General features: G+C 40.9%; 1 protein-coding gene across 1 annotated transcript in view; it reads right to left on the bottom strand.

The window, feature by feature from the left end:
* The window catches only part of PTK2B (protein tyrosine kinase 2 beta), a 166,719-nt gene that overhangs the window by 117,690 nt on the left and 26,061 nt on the right, over positions 1-22,968 (bottom strand). The window contains 1 exon segment of the mRNA XM_020983973.2: positions 8,133-8,185. The gene's annotated coding sequence lies outside the window, so the exon portion shown is untranslated.

Raw genomic sequence — 22,968 nt, 5'->3', positions numbered from 1 at the left:
ACTCAAATAGAATTCTGCAGTAAGAAAATGCCTCCAATAGAATAGAATTTAGATCTGGAAAAGACTTTGGAGTGTTTAGTTTAATCCTCTGACTTTGCACAAAAGGAAACTAAGGCTTCCTTGAGGAGTCATTTGTTCATGTCACCCCCACTAGTCACTGGCAAAACCAGGATTCAAACTCAAGATTAGCTAGACTATAGGATGGTTCCTTACTGCGCAAAATATGCATTCTTATGATCCAAATTCAGTGCTCTCCCTCTCTACGCCATTTTTGCTTTTCTAGAGAAAGAATTTCCTTTGGGATCAAAAAAGCCTTTTTAAAAATAAAGACATCTCACGCTAATATAAAACAAGAAAGTTTCATGAACTACTTGAAACAGGCTGATGCCTTTGCAGTAGGAGATAGCAGTACTGCAACGTAGAAAGTACCTCTTAGTTCCTGGTGAGTGGAAGGTCAAGAGGGTCTACCTTCAGCAATGCTGTAGAGCCTGTCCCACTGGTTCTCTACATCTATGTGCCTTTTCCCCTCTTTTCTCTCCTCACTGGTAACCCTTTCCCTACATTAGGCACACGGTACCCTACTCCTTGCTTCCATCGCTCCTTCATCAAAATAACTTCAGAAGAAGTCTATGACATCAATTATCAATATTCAGTGAATGAATCACTGGTTGAACTCAATTGTGTATGAATGTCAATCAACAATAACAATAGTAATAGGTAGCTAGGTAGTGCAGTGGATAGAGTATTGCACTTGGATTCAAGAAGCCCCTTCAAGTGGCATGACCCTGGGCAAGTCACCTTCACCTCCCTCAGCCTCAGTTTCCCCATCTCTAAAATGGGAATAATAATAGCATCTACCTCAGAGAGTTGTTGTGATGATCAAATGAGATAATGTTGTTAAGCACTCTGCAAACCCTAAACTGATATAATCACTAGTTATTATTATTACTCTAATTCAAATTTATGTAGTATTTTTCAGGTTAAAAGCATTTTCCATACAACACTGTGAGTTAGATTTTTAAAATTAGGTAACATTTATACAGTACCTACTATGTGCCTGGTATTATACTAAGCACTTCATGATTATCTTGTTTTATCCTCACAACAACCCTGAAGTGAGTGTTATTATTATTATCCCCATTTTACATATGTTATTATATATATGTCATTATTATTATTATCCCTATTTTACAGTTGGGGAAACTGAGGAATATTGAGGTTAGGTGACTTGCCCAGAATCACACATCTAGTATCTAAGGCCAGAGTTGAACTCAGGTTTTCCTGACTCCAGATCCAGTGCTGTATCCATTGTACCACCTAGCTGTGCAAATATTATTATCTAGCAGTATGGACATTATTATCCCAATTTTATAAGTAAGAAAATTGAGGTCCAAAGCAATTAAGTGATTTGCCCATGGTCACACCCCTAGTAAGTGTCCAGGCCAAAACTCAAGCTCAGTCAACTCAACCATTTTCATTATCACTTTTCAGTCATTTTTTTAGTTGTGTCTGACTCATTGTGACCCCATTTGGGGTTTTCCTGACAATGACACTAGAGTGGTTTGCCATTTCCTTCTCCAGCTCATTTTACAAATGAGGAAACTGAGGCAAACAGAGTTAAGTGGCTTGCCCAAGCTCACACAGCTAGTAAGTGTCTGAGGCCAGATTTGAACTCAGGAAGATGAGTTCCCAATTCCTCATCCATAAAATGAGGGGGTTGGATGAGATGACCCAGAGGTCTCTTCCAACTCTGAAGCTAGGATCCTATGATCCAGGGTGGTTTCAGGAGCCCTCTTTCCTCTACAAGAAATTTGTCTACCTGATGGCTAAAATTTCCATAATAGCAGAAAATTTCTATAAAATTTCTATAATTGCTGAAAAGATCTTTCATTCTTTAATTTGAGATATATTTTCATCACAATATATCTCAAATTAAAGAATGAAAGGTCTTTTCTGCTGTTGTAATTTTAGCACTAGGTAGACAAATTTCTTGCAGGAGCAAGAGAGCCTCTAAAATCATTCTAGATCATAGGATCTTAGATTCAGCACTAGAAGAGACCTCTGGATCATCTCATCCAATCCCCTTATTTTACAGATGAGGAACTAGGGTCCACAAAGGTTGAGTGACTTAGTAACTTACACAAGACCACTCAGGTAGTGATAGAACCAGGATTTTAAATCCAACTCTTCTTACTTTAAACACATTACTCTTTCCACTGTCCTGGTAATGCCAGCCCTGAAGGTCAAGTTGACTTTGATCCTGCAGGTTGATTGGGATGGCTGCAGGAAGAGAATGTATTACCTATCATAATAGATGGGTAGAGCTTTTCTTACCAGAGTAGGTAGTCTTTCCTCCTCCCCTGTAGAGGGTAAGTGGGAACTAACCCAACTGCAACAGCCAAAAGGTCTCTTCCTAGGAGTTTCTGGGGACAAAAGAGTCTGTCTCTTCTTCCCCAGCTTCTTCCTGTGGCCTAACCTACCCTGGTGGTCATCCATCAGGTCCCTTCTTCTAGATCTCTCTTCTTCTCCTCCTATCATCACTTCCCTGTCTCTGCATAGCTCTAGTCCACACTCCTCCTTTCACCAATGTTGATACTATAACAGGAGATGTTAGAGGATTATCCAACTGGAGCTAGAATGGACCTCAGAAGCTATCTGAGCCAACACCTTCATTTTACAAATGAGGATGTAAAGCCCAGAGATGGCAACTGACTTCTCTAAAGGACACACAGCCAGGAAGCAGCACAGCAGTTAGAGTTCTTTGACTCCAAATCCTGCTCTTCCCTTCCTTTCCCTTCTGTTCCTTCTGCCCCAAGACTCCTACACCCATGTTTTTTCTAGCCCATTCGACACAGGTTCAGTTAGTATTTAATTATATTTTCACACTGTAACCTCAATTATAAGATGGCTTGGAATATATCTGTACACTTTCTATGTTCTTCATAACCTCTGTCAATAACAACACATTTATTACTGCCAATAATATTACTATAGTAATGTTATAGTATTAGAGACAAAGACTGATCTATGATTTCACTGGTATAGGGAACAACTAGGTTAAGGAGACTGTGCAGGTCAGAACCTTCTCTTCAACTTATAGCTATAAAGAGCTGACTAGAGCACAGAGAGGCTGGGACTGTCCGGGATCACATGGACAGCATATGTGAGAGGCAGAATGTGAACATGAGTCTTCCTGGCTTTAAGGCTGGTTCTTTACCCATTAAATCATGCTTCAGGTTTATTATAACAACATTATAGAATATCATAAAATACAATAATGCCATTATAATATTAGATTATTTATTATTGTTCATATTAATCAGTCACTGTTATTAATAATATATGTTATTATACATAATTATTAATCTGTCAATAATGATGGCTGGGGCACATAACCAAAGCCCTCTGAATTTCACAGGATCATATTTAGAGTGAGAAAGGACCATAAAGGTCAGATGTGTAAAATGAGGGAGTTAGACTAGAGGACCTCTGAGTTTTTGACTTTCTATAACTAATGGCTTTAATGTTGACATACATGTACTTATGGTTGCCTACAAGGTGCAAAGTTTAAGGCCTGTAGGATGCATAGTTAAGAACAAACAGTGAACCTGCCTTCAGAAAGCCTACAATCTATTAGGAGAGACAAGGCAAAGCAACCCAAAAACACATAAACGCATAAAAAGATTTGCTCACATGAACTAGTGGCAGTATGACCAACCATGTGTGTAGATCTCAGTAACTGAAAGATTCTTTTTGAACAAAGGCAAAACCCAACTTGTAAAGTGAAAAGAGAAAATTCCAAAAGGCAAGAGATGCTTATATATTCAGCCAATGGTCACAGACCAATGGACAGTGTGGTTTTTCAACCCTTCCCACAAACAGCATAGCAAAAACCTTATCTTTTAATAGGAAGAACCCCGTAGAAGAAAAAAAAGGCTTAAATGTATATGTGTATATAGAGAGATATAATATAAATGAAGCCAGGGGAAGAACAATTAGCAAATATACCTATTTTCCTCTTTATACTTCAGGCCGATGAGCTAACATAAGAAATCAACCAACAAGCAAGCTTAGTTAATATTTTATGACAGCTATAATGAAGTCAAAGAATATTGCTAAGCAAATAAATTAGCTGAAGTACTAGTCATAAATTTAATAATTGTTCTTCAGTTGATAAAAGCTTCATCTGGTGTTTTGCTCTATCATGATGGATCTACAGGGGGCCATTGCCAGTTGTCCTCACCTATGTCATGCCACTAGATTCTGATGACTCTGGAGGAGAGAATGAAGTTGATGACTTTGCATAGCCCTGTCTAACTTAAAACCAATTCATTTGCCAGTCAAGACATCATCCCTCTGACGTCATTGGTCCTCTTCAAGAATGAAGGACGAAGAACAACAACAACAACAACAATGGACCTACAACTTGTTCTCCATGATTGCTGCATGACCCCCTCTTCCCTCCTCCCCTATATTTACACTTTAACCAGGGTAAATAAAATTCCATTTTAATTATTATTTTTGTTCAGTCACTCAGTCACATCCAACTCTTCATGACCTCATGGACCATACTGTCCACTGAATTTTCTTGGCAAAGATATTATAGTGGTTTGCCATTTCCTTCTCCCATTTTAGTTATAATGCAGTTGAAAAAATACTGGATCTTGGAATCAATCAATCACAAAATATTAGCCTTGGAAGGGACTTTGGCTGACATGTACTCAACTCAAGTCTATACATATAAAAGAATTCCCCTCTAAAACTTACCGTACACATGGTCACCTGTTCTCTACTTGAAGACAGTCAACTCATTACCTCCCATTTCACACTGGGACAGCTCTAGTTCTTCCTGACCTCAAGCCTAAATTTGCCTGTTATACTAGTTCCACACAAGCGATTTCTGCTTTATGGATTCAAACAGACCAAGCTGAACATGACAATCTTTCAAATACTTGGAGACAACTATTTGGTTTCCTTCTGGCACTTTCTCTTCTCCAGTCTACATATCCTTAGTTCCTTTACCTGATCCTCACATGGAACGAGCTGAAGGCCTTTTACCATCGTCGTTGTCCTTCTTTGAATGTTCTTCAGTTTATTACCCTCCCTAATTCCTGATATAAAAACCCAACAAGTAGATTTCCCTCTCCCCCACAGTAAGACAGGACAACCAACCCACTCCTTCCATGGAATCAGTACACAGAGTCAGAGGGCATGACTTTGGGCAAAGTACTTAAGTGCTGTGGGCAGTTTCTTTATCTAAAATAAGTGGGTTAGACCAGATAGCCTCTAGATTCACTTCTAGCTCTGAATCTGTGATTCTGTGACCTGTGGGACCACTTCCCCTTCAACGTCCTTGACATCTGGTCAAGTTCCACATTTGAATATTTCAATGGCTCCATGATCTTACTTTTGAGGACACTCCCTCTACTGGTACAGATCACCATCCATCCATACCTTCTCATCCTTTTCAATGTCTTTCAGTAAGCTCTCTATTGAGGATCTACTCAACATTCAAGAGACCTTCCTCTGTTTTAGTTCATGTAAATAAATCCACAGTATATGAACATGATGGCCATGGTTAATATAGAAATATATTTTGCATGTATTTTACATGTATAACTGATATATTCCTTTGCCTTCTAAATGGGTAGGGGAGAGGCTGGAGTGAGGGAGAGAATTTGGGACTCAAATTTTTTAAATGGTGTAAGTAAACAAACAAAGCTAAGAAGTGAACATGTTGTGGAAAGAATAATGGGCACAGAATCAGGTGCCATTAACTAGCTGCATGACCTTGAGCAACTCATTTAACCTCTCTAGGTCTCAACTTCCTCATCTGTGAAATTGGTATTGGATTAGATGATCTCTAAGGTTCTACGTAGGTACAAATTCTGTGACTCTATGAACTTCTGTGGGAAGTCTCTTCAATCCAGTGTCACTAGCATGAGACTTGTTGCTGTTGTTTCCTCATTCAGTCACGTCTGACTCTTTGTGGCCCCATTTGGGGTCTTCTAGGCAAAGATACTGGAGTGGCTTGCTGTTTCCTTCTCCAGATTATTTCACAGATGAGGAAAATGAGGTAAACAGAGTTAAGTGACTTGCCCAGGGTCACACAGCTAGTAAATGTCTGAGGTTGGATTTGAACTTGGGTCCTCCTGACTCTAGGCCCTGTGCTCTATCCACTGTACCACCTAACTGTCCTTCTAGTGGGAAAAGGAATCCTTTAAGGCCATGCTGCCTAGAATATGATCCTATGTCAGGGGAGAGGAGAGAGAGATAGGAGAACAATCTGGGCTATTACAAAGCCCTTGGCTTCAGAGCACAGCTGATGTCCTGCTCTACAGACCAGAGTTCAGGTTCAGTTCAACACCTTCTACCGGAGTTTTTCTGCAACCTCCAGTAGCTAGCGCCTATCCCTCCTCTTTATGCATCTTTTATGTACATGTTGTCTCCTTCATTAGAATATAAGTTCCTTGTGGGTAGAGATTTTTCATTTTTCTTTTTGTATCCCCAGTGCTTAGCATAGTGCTTGGCATATTAAAATGCTAGAATGGGAGATTCTTAAAGGTAAGAACCATATCTTTACATTATTTGGTAGCCCCAGAGTCTAACACATAGTATGCACTTAGTAAATGTTTGTGGACTGCCTGACTGACATATAACATTTTCTCAATAAATGATTATTGAGTGATTGGACTGGGCTGGTAACAACAGAGTACAAGCAGAGTGACCACATTAGTTCTTAGATAGGAGGAAACCCAAATCTGTCCTGTGCTTTGGTTTCTTTGCCCACGGTTCATGTTTCCCAGGCTAGACATACTCCTGCCCTTTACCAATGGGAACAGTCAGTCCAGCAACTTCTCACCTCTCCATTAAACCTTCATGGCCCACACCACACATGGCCAACTCTTAGTCAATTTGTGAAGTCAATAAAATTTGTCTGGAAATTCCCCCTCCTTAGGAGGGGAGGAAGGGTAAGAGAAAATTACAGAAAACATGATGGTTAAAATTGTTTTTACATGTATTTGGGAAAAAATACCAGAAATTTCCCTACCTTCCTTCAGCAATACATACTTCCTTTCTCTAGGCATTTATTTCAGTCTCAACTTCATATTCTCCTTTCTCTCCCCACACCTAAACTTACTCTAAGAAGCTTTTTGATAAACTCATTCAAATTGATAGATGTATCTGTAAACTCTTTCGGGAATCATCTTTTCTTAACTTTACTATTTCTGTCAAGGGTACCACAGTCCTTCCAGTCACCCAGGTCATCAACCATTGGGTCATTATGGGGTCACCTTCAATAAGCCCCCATATTCAATCAGTTGCCAAGTCCTGTCAGTCTACCCTCCACAACATCTTTGACATTCACCCCTTTATTTCTCCTCACATGACCATCACCCTAGTTCATTGCCTTTAGCATTGCAAGGGCTCCCAAAATGGTCTGCTTGCCCTCAGCCTCCCCATGCTGCTATCTATTTTCCACATAGCTATTAAATTAATATCTCTAAAGCCCAGGTCTGACTCACCTACTCAAGAAGCTTTAGTGGTTCCCTGTCATCTCTAGAATAAAACATAAATGCCTCTATTTGCTATTTAAAGCCTTTCATAATCTGATACCAGCTTATGTTTATGAACAAATTGCACATTTCTCTCCCCCGTGCACTCTGTGTTCTAGCCAAATCGGTCTGCTTGTTGTTCACAACATTCCCTCACTAAGTCTTTGCCCAAGTCATCCATCACTCCAGGAATGACTCCTGCCTCACATTCGGTTCATAGAATCTCTAGATTCTTCAAAGAACAGCTCATTGCTCCCACTTGTCAGATATGGTATAGTGAGAAATCTCCCATGGATGGTGTAGATTAGATGGCTGCTGAGGTCCCTTCCAATAATCAAATCTTATGCATCTATTCTTACCTGGGTTTTTAACCCTGGGACATTTTGCATGCTGCTGCTTAGGCATGACTCCAGATTTATGGAGAGAATGCTGATGTAAAAGTGCATGCCTAAGTGAGGAGAAGAGTTGGTATGAGAGCTTTGGAAGGAAGAAAAATGAGAGGTATGGCTAAAAAGGACCAAGAGTTAAGATGTGGTAATGTGCGTTGTGTATACAGAAGCCAAAGGCTACACTTACCTGGTACCAAGAGGTCACAGGTCAGATCTCAGTTAGGCCAGGCTTCACTGGTACTGTGGAAAGAAAGAAGAAAGATATATCAAGGAAAGAGAAGGGGCTATAGATTAAATATCAAAGGATATTAGAATTGAAAAGAACCTTGGGGGTCATCTAGTCCAACGGTGTCAAATAAATAGAAAATAAATCACACTTGCAAAACTAAACATAGTTCTATTGTATTTTTATTTATTTTGTTTAATATTTCCCAATTACATTTTGCATCATCCACACTTGGGAGTAGAGTGCAGGCCTCATGGTGGTCTATAAGCCATATGTTTCATACCTCTGATCTAGTCCATCTCCCTTGTTTTACGGATGAGGGAACTGAAGTCTAGAGAGGAGAAAATACTTCTCCAGGTCACAGTGTGTTCATGGCAAAGATGAGACTCAAACCCAAGTATGCTGAATCCTAGTTCAGGGATCTTTCCACAGAAATAGACTTCCTCTTTAATCCCTGCTCTAAGCACCCCTAAGATTAAGAGCGGCAGCTCATTGGTAAACTAGTTGCAGTGTGTGGGGCTGGCCCTGACCTTGGTCCTGAGTGGTTTCTGGTTGGTAAATGGATTTGGAATACAAGCAGCAGTGGTAGGGACAGGTTAATGAACTGGCTGGGGCTGTATCTTATTCAATTGTTATATCCCCAGCACCCAGCATAGATCTCTGCACACGACAGGAGTTTGATAGATGTCAAAATGATTTACCATATGCAAAGCTCATCACCTTTGCTAGCATGATCTCCAATTTGATATGGTGGAAAGAGTGCAGGGGATAGAATTTGGCAAAGACTTAGTTCTGAATTGGACCTCTGACACCAACTCTCTGATTATGGACAAATTCATTAACCCTTCTGAGCCTAGAGGAGATAGGATGATACAGTGAAAAGAATACAGATCCCAAAGTCCCAGGACCTGCATTCAAATCCTGCCTCTGTGTGAACTTGGGCCAAGTCATTTCATCTCTCTAGGCCTTAATTCCTTCATGCGGAAAATTGGGGGGGGGGGGCTAGACTATATGCCTTTTCAGGTCTATCCCAACCCTAACTCTATGATACTGGGTTTTTTTCCACCTAGAAAATAGGGATTATATTACCATTAGGAACCACTTCATTAGAGTCATTATGAGCAACAAGTAAGAGTATATAATTTAAAGTGCACCATGAACTTTAAGGAGCTTTAAAAATGGCAGCTGATCTACATAGTCAGCCATCATCCTACTCTGCCTCCCTGGAACTTCAGTTTTCCCCCCTCAGTTGTCTACTGTGCATTTCAAATGGAGTGTCCCAACAACATCTCATTCTGGGCATGTCCAAGCCTGAACTCCTTATCTTTCCTCCTAAGCTCCCTCCCTCCTTCAGACTTCCCTATTTCTGTCACACATGCCACCATCCCAGTATCCCTGGTTTGTAATCTTCGTCCCCATTCTCCCTCACCCCACATATCCAAGCCACTGATGAATCTTGCCTTTTTTACTTCCTCCACATCCCTCCTGTCTGACCCCTTCTCTCTGCTTACAAACCCGTCACCTTTAGGTAGGTAAAGCCCTCTTCACCTCTCCTCTGGATTATTACAACATAATTGATCTCCCTGACTCAAGGGTCTAACCACTCTACCAGTCTACACACTGCCGACAAAGTTATTTTCCTTAAGTGGAGATAGGCAGATAATAGGAATAAGAATAAGAATAAGAATAAGAATAAATAAGAATAAGAATAATAGCATTAATAAGCACTTACTGTGTGCCAAGCACTGTGCTAAGTGCTGAGGATACAAATATAAAAATGAAGACAGTCCCTTCCCTCAAGGAGCTTATATTCTAGTGCTTAATATAGTGCCTTGCACACAGTAGGTGCTTTATATATGTTGATTGATTGATTTAAGTAAGTAGAGTCAATACATATAGGGAAGTGGTGGCCAGGGAGACTTATTTTAATTTGGAAAGTCACTGGGATAGTAAATGGGGCTACAGAGGAGATGATTGATACACCCTTTCCAGTAAGAATGACATATTGAGTTGATTACCATTCCAGGTCTGAAAAGGGAGAGAAGGGGAATGAAGCATCTGGAAAAGGCAGCTGATAAGAAGATAGCTACCCATCAACTGGGGAATTGCTGAACAAGTTATGGTATATGAATGTAATAGAATACTATTGTGCTATAAGAAATGATGAACAGACAGACTTAAGAAAAACCTGGGAAGACCTGATTGGTCTGTTGCTGAGTGAAGTTAACAGAACCAGGAGAACATTGTACACAGTAACAGCCACATTGTGCGATGACTAATATTGATAGCCTTAACCCTTCTCAGCAAGACAAGGATTTAAGATATCTCCAAAGGCCTCAAGATGGAAAATGCTGTCCACATCCAAAGAAAGAACTAAGGAGTTTGAATACAGATCGAAGCATACTATTTGCTGTTTTTTTTCCTTCTGTTGTGTTTTGTTTCCTCTTTCTGGTGGTTCCTCCTATTGGTTCTAATTCTTCCTTACAACATCACTAATGTGAAAATATGTTTAATAGGAATGTATATGTATAGCCTATATCAGATTGCATACTGTCTTGGGGAGGGAAGGGGAGAAAAATTTAAAACTCAAAAACTTATGGAAGTGATTGTTAATAAATCAAAACAAATTAATTTAAAAAAGAAGCCATATTCCAGTGAACATGGATAAAAATGCTTAGATACAATATGCAACACTGCTCAAGGAATGGAGTTGGGCCCTGCTGAACAAGAATCTAAATCATATTTACTGAGAATAAAAGAAAAATGGCAGGATAAGTAGGAGGAGTCAATACTGCTTTTACAGTACCATTAGCAATGATTCCCTTTCTTCTAAGTGGAGGGGTCTGTTGGCTGTGAGCTAAGGAAAACCAATGCAGCTTCAGTTCTCCTTCTGAGTGTGTTTTTAGCCCTTATAACATGCCAAAATATTTTTTGCCTTAAAGATATTTTATTTCTTAGGTTATCACCCCTAGAGTAAGAAACATTAACTTCTACTGCTACCGTTCCCTGGTGCCTTGTGGTGGTATGGAAGTGACCATTTACCAGAGGCATGATAGTAAATGTTTAACAACCAGCTCTCTAGGTCAGGGGAAGGGAGTGGGGGTTGAGGAGAGGAAATGTATATGCAAGACAAACTTTTAAGTTTAATCCCCCTTATTAACATTTTCTCCATCATAAGTTCAGGGGAAACCTACTGAGTCAGGTTGGCCTTAGCAGGTCATAAAACTTGTCTACTAAGGCATAGAGGGGCTGGGAAGGATCTTAAAAGAGAGGACACCTATGAGGCAGCTAGGTGGTGGCGCAGTGGATAGAGCACCGGCCCTGAAGTCAGGAGGACCTCAGTTCAAATTTGGCCTTAGACCAAACACTTGACACTTACTAGCTGTGTGACCCTGGGCAAGTCACTTAACCCCAATTGCCTAAAAAAAAAAATTAAAAGAGAGGACACCTACGTTAATAAAAATTATGAAAGAAGAGGTCTCTTGATACACCATAGGAACATGTATCTTATGTGTGTGTATGTGTGCATGTGTGTTTTAGCTCTTAAAGACCACTAAGTAGTCTGTAATAACCAAGGACCCCCCTCCCCCCACACACACACTCTTATAACCATGGAGGGGGGATTTATGACACTCAGCTTTGAATACAGTGACTAGGGACTGATTCCCAAGCCTATGTACATACCAACCCATTTGTTGGTGTGGTGTTTTTTCCCTTCCTCAAATTGGGAGGACTATACATACATACAAGCTACAACTAGAAGTTTCAGGCTAGACATTGAATGTTCTTAATAGATTTTTCACCTGGTGATATCTTTGGCTTACTTGGTCATTAATTCTAGAAGGCATCTGGGACAGTTTCTATTGGGGGTGGTGAGCTGTGCGTATAAAATTAAAATGCATGGACTAATAACGCCCATAACTAATGACTGAGGGAAGGGGAAGGAGGTGGGTAGTATTCCCGTTGTTTCTTAGAACTGTGAAGTGATAGGGTTGTCAGAGACCTTCAATGGGTCTCTAAAGTGGGGGCCATGCCGCACAAGGGTGCATAAGACAATTGGCAGGTGTACATGAAGAACATAAAGACCCAGGTCCTCCCTACTCTGGCACATCTGGTTGGCTGCTGTGGCAATGGGATGGATACAAGTTTTTCTCTCCCTGTTTACCTCTTTCCAAGAGCTGGGCTATGGCAGAGACAATGAGGGCAAAGGCAGGCTGACTGAGGCCCTGGGGGACAAGATGGATAGAGCCTGAGGGAGGGATTGGAAAGGTGGGGTCAGACTAAGCTAGGAGCTGGAAGGCAGTTACAGATGTGGGTTGACTCGAAGACCAGGGCATGGTGGGTGCCTAGGACTCAAGGGCCCATAGCTTTGAGAGGCCTGTGGAAGCAGCTGCAGGCCCAGGACTCTGACCTCAGATCAGGAGTCCTACATGGCAGCAACTGCTAGAGATTGGGCAGAAAGAGGTGGAAGGAGTAGCTCAGAAGACAAAGCAAAGCATGCGGTCCATCAATAATAATAACTAATACTAGTAGCTAACATTTATATAGTGCTTACTGTGTGCCAGGCTTTGTCCTAAGCACTTTACACTTATTATTGCATGTGATCCTCACAACAACCCTGGGAGGCAGATGCTATTATTATCCATATTTTATAGATGAAGAAACTGAGGCAGACAGAGGTCAAGTGACTTGCCTGGAGTCACCCAAATAGGAAGTATCTGAAGCTGGATTTGAACTCAAGTCCTTTTGACTCTAGGGCCAGTAGTCTATTCCCTGCTCCACTGCCATTTGGTTATTCTCTTCCTTCTCACCTCCCTCCAAGCCTAGAACAGTTCCAGTGGTGGGAGAGAGGGCTGACGTTGGATATGAGGAAGAAGGGTCACAGATGAAGGCTGAGCAAGGGGCCAGAACAGCTGGGAGGCATCAAGATACTGGACTCGGGGACTGGCAAGAGGTAAGAAAATCAACAAGCACTTATTAAGTACCTACTATGTGCCAGAGACTGTGTTAGGCTTAGAGACTCCAAAGACGAAAGTGAAGTAGTTTGGTCTTGAGGAATTTACACTGTAGCTGGAAGAGCCAGTTCATATGTATATAGGTACATACAGTGCACATACAAGGTCATTACTTAGGGGAGTCACCAGCAGCTGGAAGATCAGAAAAGGCTTTATGTAGGAAGTGGTATTGGCCCTGAGCCTTGAAGAGAGCTAGGGAGGATGTACATAGCTATTTTTTTTTTACCAATAGAAATAAAAAAAAATTTGGAAACCTCTGCCTAAGGGAGGTCTTTAAAGAGTACTAGATTTGGAATAAAATGACCTGGGTAAAAAATAACATTACTATCACTTACTATCTGTGTGACTCTGGGCAAGTCACTTAACTTCTCTGTGCCTCAGTTTCCTCATCCAAAATATAAAGGTATTAAAACTGATGAGTAGATTTTAAAATTCCCTTCCAGCTCTAAATCTATAATTCTATAGAATTAAAGCCCCCTCATTCTATAGATGAGGATGAGGCCCAGAGAGGGGAAATTACTGATCAAAAGTCACACAGTGGCTTGGTGGAAACAATGGGATGTGGTTCAAAGTTTCTTAAACCTCTGGACCACTATTCTTTCCACTCTAACAGGGATCCCCACAGGGTCTGACTAGGTATGGTTCCAATTCTGAATATGGAAAAGTTTGTGGGAGAAGCTGAGGAAACATAGAGTAGATGGTTACTGTGTCTCTGGGTTTGGATTACAAATGTTGTACCCTGGGACTGACTTGCTCCAGTGGTCACCCCAAAGAAGGTGGTGGCTATAGTGCAGGGGAAAGCCCAGAAATTGATTGTGGAAGGGGGAAGGGAGGGCACTCTGCGCTCAAATGTAGCAGGAAAAATAACATCATATCTTTATGGAGCAAGTCACTACCTATAAAACACCTCTGCATACATTATCTCATTTAACTGTCATAAGGCAGAGGAGACAGTGCAAGCATGAATATCCTAATGTTACAGATGAGAAATCTGAGGCTCAGCGAGGTTAGGTAAAGATATGGTACAATAGAACAACACTGGAGACCTGGGTTCAAATTTTGACTCTGCAACTTGCTATCCATGTGACCTTGGCAAATTACTTAACCTCTCTGGGCCTAAAGTTCCTCATCTGAAAAGTAAAGTTGTCTAAGCTGCCCCCTAACTTACCTTACTTGTTTGACTAGTGAGAGGCAGGACTAGGACTTGTAACAAGGGCTGTTGACTTCAAGCCCTTTGCTAAATTCACAGAATCACAAAGCCAGAGTGAAAAGGGCCCTCGGAGGCCATCTAGCCCAGGCGCCTTATTTTGCAGAGGAGTGACTGGTGCCGAGATATTATCTGACTTTTTCTTGTTGTTCAGTTGTTTCAATTGTGTCTCGCTTCATGACCCCATTTGGAGTTTTCTTGGCAGAGATACTGGAGCGGTTTGCCATTTCCTTCTCCAGCTCATTTAGCAGATGAGGAAACTGAGGCAAACAAAGTGACTTACCTAGGGTCATGTAGCTGGTTAAGTGTTTGAGGCCATGTTTGAACTCAGGAAGATCAGCCTTCCTGACTCCAGGCTCGGCACTCTATCCATTTCACCACCTAGCTGACCCATTATCTGACTTACCCCAGGTGTTAGAGTGAGGATTTGAACTCCAGTCCTCTGACTGGAGGACCAGTGTTCTTTTCCACTGCATTATGATGCCTTATACTTTCAATAGCCCTCACCTTTTGACCAAATTATGAATAAACTGAGGTCAGGAAGAACCTCAAAGATAAAGGGTAAAGGAAGGGATTGCAATGATGGAACACAGAAAAGTACCCCAAGAATGGGATATGAGGGGGCTCTGTAAACCATGGGCAGGCAGGGAACAATGACAGTCTGCGTGGGAACAGAGACAATTATCTAAGCTGCCCTGCTTGCATCACATAGCATCAAGAAAGCAAGAGCAAGTAGAGAAATACAAGGCTCTGAGAACCACCTACCCAGACGCCCCCACACAAATATTGCCAAACTCAAAAGGTAACTGACGCAGTAACCAATCCTGGCCCCAGGAAAAGGAACCTCTATTTCCAGAACATAATGCTGTCCACCTCCGAAAGCAACCTTTCACTGGCTGGAGAGTGACCAGGGAACCGTTTGTATTGTTAGGACACCTGTGCCTTGTGGGGAGGAGGAGTGATCCCACTTCCCTTATTGGTTGCTAAGCACATGGTTGCTAAGCAACAAAATTAGATGAAGGGCAAGGCTGAAATTTCAGGCTCTGTGTGTGTTGGTGGGGGGGAGGGGAGTAATGAGGTTAAAATTAGGACCTGCTGATGTTGGTTTGGCTGGGAAATCAAAGCAGGTGGGGTCTTGGGAGGACCCAATCCAGCCCATGTGGGAGATGGGGAATGCAATAAGAGATCTGAATTGTGGGAATTACCAGGAAGGAAATATTTGAGTTATCCCAACAGCAAGAGTCAGGTCAAGACCTCCCTCTCCTTTGAGCTGCTGTGTCCACATCTGCCAGCTTTCCAAGACCACAGAGGACAACTGGCCTCACAAAAGACATGTGGCTCCAGAGTCCCAGTTGTGGGATGTTGGGGCTGGAGGTACTGTTAGTGGACTTCCCTTCTTTCCTTGCACTCATCACTTATCCAGAGCCACTACTAGGGGGAGTTTCTCAAATACCACTGCTTCAAGATACTCTTAGGTTTAAATCCACCTCATTCAGTTAAAATATTTTTTTAAATGGAGAACATAACACTTCACCATCTCTTGTACTTACTAGCATGTGGTAAGTGCTTAATAAATGCCTGTTGCATGAATGACTAAACAAGACAACTGTAATCCATTATCATCTCACATACGTCTATTATCTCATTTAGCTGTCACAAGATGGCAATCGATGGGGTAAGTGTGACTATCTCCTTGTTATAAATGAGCAAACTGAGGTTAGGAAGTTTAAGTGACACACTACCAGCAACCCCTACAGAATCCCTGTAGAGGGCTAACTCTTAAGGTAAAATTATTCAGTTTCTAATTAAAAAAAAAAAAAACAAAAAGCTAAGTCTCACTATCTTGTCCAGACTGGAAATGGAGGAGCTACTCATGAGTCCAGCCCTACTTTGTCTCAGGAGTATTGGCTTACTTCATTTCCAACCTTAGGTAACCTGTTCCACCCCCCACCACATAGCTTGACCTCATCATACGAATGCTGAACTTAATTGGGTCACCTGACCAGCTTAGTCCACTGTAGCTCAGAACTCTGGCACTCAAGATCCACCAGAGTCAGCCTTCCTCAATAGTTAGCTGGAATTACAGGCCCAGCCCAATTCCTAATTTTTCAGTCTGATGCTCAGCCATTGGTCCAAAAGAATCTACCATCCCTCTATTCTATCCTTCTTTCCTTAAAAGAGATATGGGGAAATAGCCACAAACATTTCCTATTGTGGCAACTTGGGGGCAGGGGGAAGGGTTTTCAACCCAACTTCTAGCTTTTATTACTTATTAAATATTGTGTTCAGTTCTTGGTATTAAATTTTTAAAGAGATGGTGGCAAACTCAAGACCATGCAGAGGAGAACCACCCATTTGGTTGAAGGACCAAAAAACATATCACATGAGAAATGACTAAAGGAAATAAGAATTTTTAGAGTGAAGAAGACTCAGGGGAATATGTTTGTTACCTTCAGGCATCTGAAAGTTTATCATGTGGAACAGGAAGCCTTTTTTGTGCTGCTTGAGAGGCCAGAATTAGAACAAATGGACGGAAACTATATGGAAGTGGATTCTGTCTTGATATAAAAAGAAAGAAGCATCTAGAAGACCTCACCACCCACAGAGAACTGCTTTTCAACTTGGACTCTGTTCTAGGTCTCCTCTATCTAAGTGTAAACATTTTTGGCAAACATATCTCCCTGTTTCATGACTCACCTGATGTTTACAAGAAGGTACTACTCATATCTTCTAATGTCTTTTAAGGAATCTTGTATGATTTTGAAGGATAGATTGGAACCTCCTTGATGAGAGAAGCCCTTTGAAATGGTGTTTTGCTCTATCCAATCAAATGCTTAAGTTTTGATGGAATGATAAATTAATGACAAACTTAGGGGAGGAGGGTGACAAAAACAGCACAGGATGGACAGGCATATATGAGCTGCAATCTGCATCATTGGGACGACTAAACATTCAAATCAATAAGACCACAGATCCATTGAAGTTTCTTGCCAAGTATCCCCTCTATAGCATATCAAAAAGTGGTCATTTCCAGAACAGGAAAATGATAAATGTTGGAGAAGATGTGGGAAAATTGGAACACTAATGCATTGTTGGTGGAGTTGTGAAATGATTCAACCATTTTGGAGAGCAATTTGGAACTATGCCCAAGGGACTATAAACCCAGCAATAGCACTTCTAGGGTTATATCCCAAAGAGATCATACAAATGGGAAAAGGACCCACATGTACAAAGATATTTATAGCAGCTCTTTTTGTGGTGGCAAAGAACTGGAAATTGAGAGGATGCCCATCAATTGGGGAATGGCTGAGCAAGTTGTGGTATATGAATGTAAGGGAGTACTATTGTGCTATAAGAAATGATGAGCAGGTTGGACTTCAGAAAAACCTGGAAAGACTTGTATGGACTGATGCTGAGTGAAGTGAGCAGAACCAGGAGAACACTGTACACAGTAATAGTAACATTGTGCAATGACTAATGTTGATAGATTTAGCCCTTCTCAGGAATACAAGGATCTAAGACATCTCCAAAGATCTCATTATGGAAAATACTATCCACATCCAAAGAAAGAACTGTGGAGTTTGAATGCAGAACAAAGCATACTATTTGCTATTTTTTTCTTCTGTTTTGTTTCCTCTTTCTGGTGATTCCTCCTATTGGCTCTAATTCTTACAACATCACTAATGTGAAAATATGTTTAATAGGAATGTATATGTATAGCCTGTATCAGATTGCGTGCCATCTTGGGGAGGGAGGAGGTGAGTAAGGGGGAGAAAAAATTTAAAACTCAAAAGCTTATGGAAGTGATTGTTGATAAATCAAAGTAAATTAATTTTAAAAAGTAGTCATTTCACCTTTGTTTGGAGCCCTTTAGTTAGCAGGAGTCCATGATGGCCCAAAAGAGATCATTCTACTCTGGGAGAGCACTATTTATTGGGATTTTTCCCCTTAAGTCAAAATATGCCTCTCTACAACTTCCACCTATTGGCTCTAATTACTGAAGGTAGGTTAGTACAGAGGAAAATGGGCTTCCTTTATAGTCAGAAGACCTGAGTTCAAATCCTGGTTCGGTTAGTTACTTATTTTGCGATCTAGGGCAAGTCTATTAATTTCTCTGGATCATAGTTCCTCATTTGTGAACTAGATGGTCTCTTAAGATTCCTTCCAGCTCTAAAATCTATGATCCTCTGTCCTCTGGGCCCAAGCAGAACAAGGTTAGAGCTCAAACCTAAGTCCATTCTACTACTGTGGTTCTGTTCTTAGGAAGATGAAGAATGGAGTGCTGAATAATTAGATGGCCCCAAAAAGCAGATAGTGAAAACAGCTTCTTGTGGTAGAGGACTGGAGGACTATTAGGGCAAATTGTCAAATGTAGTCATTGCTTATTTACTTTCTTTGTTACAAGGGAAAGTTCAACCTAGAGAAGTGGGAGGGGTTTTTTTTCCTCTTCCAGGAATGACAGTGCTATAGAGACAAAAGATATAAATAAAATGCATTTTTCATAAAGTACATTTTTAAAGGAAAATTTTCTTCTCTATGGAAGCCATCAAAGTCTCTCCTCAGCCTTGTTATCTGTGGGTTAAATAATCACAGTGTTCATAGATTTTTTTCCCCAAAGGTTGAATGTAACTGAGCTAGAACATCCTCTTTGGTCTATATGGAACTTCTTCTAAGCAGAGAAGAGCCAGGATAATTTCACTTAATGCTAGCGGTAAGCAGGAAAATTATATGCAGGGTCATACACTTCTTCATAGAGTGCTGAGCCTGGAGTCAGGAACACAAGTTCAAATCTGGCTTCAGACACTTACTAGCTGGATGATCCTGGGTCAGTAACTTAAACCTTTGTCTGCCTCAGTTTCCTCACCTGTAAAATGGGGATAACAATAGTACCTATCTCCCAGGGTTGTTGTGATGATCAAATGAGATAATATTTATTAAGCAATTATCACAGTACCTAGAAACATAGAAGGCACTTAATAAATGACTGCTGTCTTCCTCTCTTCTTTTAGGGGAAACAGAGGCAGAGAAACAGTGTGATTTAGTCCCCCAGGGAGGTGCCAAAGAAGAATAAGGGGATGGTCTATAGGGACAGGTCACTGAACATGAAGTCAGAAAATTATGGAATGTTAGAGTTGGAAGAGACTTCAGAAGTCATTTTAGTAAAAGTAGAGAAAGGGGTGTTACAGCCCAAAGAAGATCCCAAGAATCTTTCTCCCAATTTAGTCTCTTTTCCATTAGCTCCTGATGCTTAGAGTAGAGGATGACAGGAAAAGTGGAATTTGAAAGGAACGGCAATCTGGTTATTAGTTAACAAAAAATGCAAAAAAAAGAAAAATAAGAGATAAAAATATATGACCAAAAAAGGCGGTGTGGGGAGAAGATGCTATCGAGACGAATTCCCTGGAAAATATGAGTTATTTGTCTCTCAAGACATGTTCTAAGGTATCGGTGATACCCAGGACAATGGGCTCCAAAGGGGTAGTTCCAGACCCTCTGGGATAAGACCCCAGTAAATGTGTGATCAGCCAATCAGAGAATCAGAAGATCAGTCACATCCCACCCTCCCCTCAACTAATAGCCAGCCAATTATAAGACATCTCCAATACAACCACATCTACTCTTCATCCAATGCACCCAATATTCCCCCACTTCCCACCACTGAGAAAGCCCCCAACTGCCCAGCTTCAGACCCAGGCTTCAGCCTCTCAGGAAGCTATAACCTGCCTACCACCTGGACACCCCCAATAGCAGCTATGCACACACCATTGGGAACTATCATCCCCCAACAACCTACCTACTGTCCCCCCAGACAACTCCATTGCAATAGCAGAGCGCCCTTCCATAGGCAAGCTCTGTGTTCTGGAGTCAGGGAATAAGATCCCTACCTGCTCTTTTCATTGTGAGGGGCACAAAGTGAGTCCTACAGGAGGAACAGACATGGACAACAATTTCAAAGCAGGTCTCATTACTTCATCTTTCCCCCCAAATCTTCCCATCTTCCAAACTTTCCCACTGCAATGAAGGGCACCATTCTCCTTCCAGCCACATAGGTTGGGTAGTGTCCTCCATTCCTCACTCTTACTCATCAGACCCATCCAGTTAGCTGTCTTATCCTTTCTATGTCCATAACATCTAGCATCCAGCCCCTTCTCTCCACTCACATAGCCAGCACCCTGGTCGAGTCCCTCATCACCTCTCATATACAGTGGTTTCCTAATTGTCTTCACTCAGCTACTAAAGTAATTTTCCTAAAGTTCAGCTCTGACGATGTTACCCTTCCCCTCCAACTCCATTAACTCCAGTGGTTCTCTATTGACTCGGCCCCTTCCTTGCTATTCTTCATATCCATACCTCACCCCCAAATATCCAAACATGAATAGGAAACTAAGACATAGCACTATCCATTAAGTCAAACCACATAAAGTAAGGGGAATGGATTTATATTTAAAACTTCCTGTTGAGTTAAAATGAGAAATAATTTACTTTTGATTGTTTTTTCATCACTTATGAAGAATATTTCTATACAGAGAGAAATATAATTCCTAATGAAAACTGTTATATAGACTTATTATTATCATTTGATTGATGTATGTATATCTTTCAACAAAGAGTATCTAAAAGAAATTCATTCACCTGTATGCCTAGCTACAATGATTAAATTAACGAAATAGTTCTTTACAGAGAATTTAGTATTTACATGTTCACCTAGGATAAAATAGGGATTTTTCAAAAATAATGAAGCATATTCAATTACATTGCTCTCACTAAATGTTATTATCATTTATGATTTTTGTTGTTGTTGTTCATTCATTTCAGTCGTGTCTGACTCTTTGTGACCCCATTTGGGGTTTTCTTGGCAAAGAGAATGGAATGGCTTGCCATTTCCTTCTCCAGCTCATTTTGCAAATAAGGAACTAAGGCAAACAGGGTTAAGTGACTTGCCCAGGATCACACAGCTAGTAAGCATCTGAGGCTGGATTTGAATTTAGGTTTTCCTGACTCTGGGCCTAGCAATCTATCCACTGCTCCACCTAGCTCCCCAATAATACTTTAGCAAGAGCAAAAATTTATTTTTCTTCTGATAATAAATTTAAAAATTAAACATTGAGTTTATTTCATCTGTATCTCATTCCTTTTTAATTTCTATATTTGTATACATTACATAATGCTTATAATATGTCAGTACAGTAGTACTAAAAAATATATACATACATTTTATATATGTATGAATGTATATGTGTGTGTGTGTGTGTGTGTGTGTGTGTGTGTGTGTGTGTGTGGTACAGGCTCAATAATTTTTTCAATGATAGGAAGGACTACACAATCAAAAAAATTTAAAAACCGGCAACTAAGCCATGAAGAGAGGAGGAAAAACCACAGCAGTACTTCCTAAAGATGTATCTGGGGTCTACTAAGGGTTTCTAGAATTCCTTATGTTAGTAGGGGAAGTATCCCTGGATAAATTCAAAAGTGATGGTAATTAGAAGACAACTCAGTAGAGTGAAATGAACTCTTGACCAGAATTTGGCAGACCTAGGTTTGAGTTCTTGCTCTGACACTTCAAATTCAACAAATACTTATTAAGGGCCTGGTATGTGCAAGATGGAGGCAGCTAGGTGGTGCAATGGATAGAGCACCAAACCTGAAGTCAGAAGGACCTCAGTTGGAATCCAGCCTGACACTTACTAGCTCTGTGACCCTGGGCAAGTCACTTAACATTGTTTGCCTCAGCTTCCTCATCTGTCAAATGAACTGGAGAAGGAAATAGCAAACCACTCCAGTATCTTTGCCAAGAAGACCCCAAATTGGGTCACGAAGAGTCAGACATGACTGAAACAGCTGAACAACAACAATGTGCACAATGACTATGGGCAATTCACTTAGCCTCTCAGCTTTAGTTTTCTCATCTGGAAAGTAGGGACAATGCTACTTACACTAACTCTCTCACAGGGTTATTCCAAGGGAAGCACTTTATAAACCTCAAAGCACTGAACCTAATGTTAAAGGAAAAATCTAATTATTATAGACAGACACCAAAGAAGGTTACTCTGATTAATGTCATTTCACAGTAACATCACTAATATATTTACAGATAAAAGAAATGAGCCAAAGTGAATGCCTATTCACTTGGGAATAGCTAAACAAATCATGGTACATGAATATAAAGGAACATTACTACACTCTGAAAAAGCCATGAATATGAATGTAACCCCTGTCCCAAAGCCCAGTGGTACGGGACTCTCTCCTTATTGGTGAAGATGAAGGTCCTGCCCTCATGAGGGATGGGGTGGAGTTGGTGAGAGGTGAAAGAGTTCCAGCCTTTGCCAGTCCCCTTTGGGACTCTTCAAGGACCAGTACTCCTGTGGAATTTAGCAAGCTTTGAGTCTTCAAGTATTACTGAGCTTCAAGAGGAAAGAAGAAAGAGGCTGACCCTACTTCAGGTTGCTGAAGGAAAAGATTCTGGGACGATGTGAAGATAGCTGGCAGTCTCCATTATGTCCCCATCTCTAGCCTGTTACTCTGGAGACTTCAGAGAGTTTCCCTTTGGGTGAGATCTAGGACACTCTCTCTTGGT

This window comes from Phascolarctos cinereus, unplaced genomic scaffold (assembly GCF_003287225.1).
Source record: "Phascolarctos cinereus isolate Bilbo 61053 unplaced genomic scaffold, phaCin_HiC Scaffold_2;HRSCAF=192, whole genome shotgun sequence".
Lineage (NCBI taxonomy): Eukaryota > Metazoa > Chordata > Mammalia > Diprotodontia > Phascolarctidae > Phascolarctos > Phascolarctos cinereus.
This window is presented reverse-complemented; position numbering and strand designations above follow the sequence as displayed.